This window comes from Limulus polyphemus, unplaced genomic scaffold (genome assembly GCF_000517525.1).
Source record: "Limulus polyphemus unplaced genomic scaffold, Limulus_polyphemus-2.1.2 Scaffold1660, whole genome shotgun sequence".
Classification (NCBI taxonomy): domain Eukaryota; kingdom Metazoa; phylum Arthropoda; class Merostomata; order Xiphosura; family Limulidae; genus Limulus; species Limulus polyphemus.
The window spans coordinates 224,910-227,966 of NW_013667270.1; positions in this window are offsets into that span (position 1 = coordinate 224,910).

The following is a 3,057-nucleotide window of genomic DNA, read 5'->3' on the forward strand; positions in this document are numbered from 1 at the left end:
GTTATCAACGCTATTTTCAAATTTTGAACAACTCGACTCTCAAGATCTACGTGTCTACATGAGCCGATGTTTCCATTTGTGAACGTTGTATTTTAAGATCTGTGCAAGAACTTAGCTAACAGATGTTTCCGTATATAAGAGCTATCTTCTAACATATATTTCAAAGGCAAACAGAATATAAAATTTAACTGTGTCAGTAAGTCATAACTCACACGACATGCAATACTGTAACGTTTGATATTAGTACTATATTTCAATAGCACATAGTGTTGATATTTTACTTATGTCTCTACTTTTTGCGATGTCTCGAACGACTTGTATTACTGATTTATTAAGAACATTATTTCATTGGAAATTGTGATTACATAACAACGATGTTTACACTTTATCTGATATCTCGAACAACTTCGGTTTGTTTGGTATTAATGCCATTTTCAATAGGAAGTACTGTCAAGATGTTAACTATATGTTTACTTTAGCTGCACATCGAACGACTTGAAATACTGTAATTTCTTATATTAAAACTGTATTTCAGTAGTAAATACTGGTAAGATTATAACTATGTCTATACTCTAGCTGATATCTAGAACGACTTGGAATATTGAAAAGTTTAACTGTTTGTTTGTTGAAATTTGTGCAAAACTGCCGGAGGACAATCTGCGGTAGCCGTCTATGATTTAGAAGCGATAGAGTAGAGGACCTCAGCCAGTCAATACTACCCACCACCAACTCTTGGGCTACTCTTTTACCAACGGATAATGGAATTGACCATCATATTATAACGCTCACACGGCTGAAAGGGCAAGCATGTTCGGTGACGGGATTCGAACTCGCGACTCACAGATTGCGAATCAAATGCCCTAATCAATACAAATACTGTCGAACTCGCGACTCACAGATTGCGAGTCAAATGCCCTAATCAATACAAATGCTATTAAGGTTTTAAGTCTGTCTGTACTATAGCTGATATCAAGAATAATCTGTAGTGCTGCAATGTTTGGTATTATTACGATATGTCAATAAGAAACACTGTTAATGGTTTAACTATTTCTATACCTCAGCTGATATCTCGAATGACTTATAACAGTGTAATGTTTCATATCAATAGTATATTTCAATAGTAACAAGTGTTTAATTATTTCTATACTTTAGAAGATATTGTGAAGCGAATTTCAACTACTTCTCTACTTTAGCTGATATCTCGAAAGCCACTTAATACTTTTTTGTTTAATATTAATAGGAATAAGAAATAATGTTACGATTTCATCCGCGTATATAATTTATCATTTTTCACATGGTATGTAATACTGTTTTTCTCAATACCATATTTCAATAGGAAGTAGTATTAAGATTTTAACAAGTCTATGCCTTGGCAAATATCTCTAATGACACATATAATACTGTTTTGTTTGTTATTAGTGCTTTATTTCAATAAAAAAAATATTGTTAAGATTTGAATCATGGTTATACATTAGTTGATATCTCGAACGAATTGAAATACGTTAACGTTTGTTTGGTTTAATATCATATTTCAACAAGAAATACCTCTAAAGTTTTAATTATGCCTATACTTTAGGAGATATCTTGAACTACGTGCAGTAGTGTTATGTTTGATATTAATACCATATTTAAATTTGAAATACTGTAAATATTTTAATTATGTCTATACTATACTATATCTGATGTCTCGGACGACATTTAAACTGTTTTGTCTAGTATTGGTGCCGTATATTAATGGGAAATATTGCTCAGAATTAATCTATGTAAATAAGTCAGGCAATATATTGAACAACTTTTAATATTTCATTTAATACCATATTTCTATAAGAAATATGTTATAATTTTAAATATGTCTATACATTAGGTGATATCACGATCTACAGTAATATTTTAATAATTGATATTAAAAGCACATATGAATAGCAAACACTATCACGATTTTCACCATGTCTATACTTCAGGTAGTATATCGAACTACTTGTAATACTTTGATGTCTGGTTTTAATACCATTATTCAAGAGAAAATACTGTTAAGATTTGAGCTACATTTATACATTTGCTGATATCTCAAACAATTAACAATACTATAGTGCTTCGTGTTAATACCATACTTCCACAGTTAATACTGTTAAGATTTTAACAGTGTCTACTCTTTAGCTGACACTTCGAACGACATCTAATAGTCTAATGTTTGGTATTAATACTATATTTATGTAAAAAATACTGTTAAGATTTTACCTTTGTCTATGCTTTAGCTTATATTTCGAAATATATGTATTACTTTAACGTCTAATATTAATTCCATATTTCAATTCGAAATCGTGTTCAGATTTTAATTAGGTGTCTTAATTAAGAGGTGTTTCGAATTACTTATAATACAGTAGTATATTATACAATACCTTATTTCTTGACTTTTTCTTTTATATGTCTTTTGCATGTTTGTGTTTTTTTTCAAAATTGGACGGTCCATTGGACGGTAATGTTCGTGTTATTCTTTGTTTTGGATGGTACACTGTACGGTAATGTTCGTGTTATTCTTTGTTTTGGACGGTACACTGGACGGTAATGTTCGTGTTACTCTTTGTTTTGGACGATGCACTGGATGGTAATGTTCGTGTTATTCTTTGTTTGGACGATACACTGGATGGTAATGTTCGTGTTATTCTTTGTTTGGACGATACACTGGACGGTAATGTTCGTGTTATTCTTTGTTTTCGACGATGCACTGGATGGTAATGTTCGTGTTATTCTTTGTTTGGACGATACACTGGATGGTAATGTTCGTGTTACTCTTTGTTTTGGACGGCACACTGGATGGTTATGTTCGTGTTATTCTTTGTTTTGGACGGTACACTGGACGGTAATGTTCGTGTTATTCCTTGTTTTGGACGGTAATTTTCGTGTTATTCTTTGGTTTGTATTCGATTATATTGGTTTATTGTTTTTTTATTTTTCATTTACATATCTTTGCTCGTTTGCAGAAGACAAAAGGTCATCCTTCACTTTTAAGAATAAAAATGGTGATATTCTACGTAACTCCAAGGCCAAAATGCAACT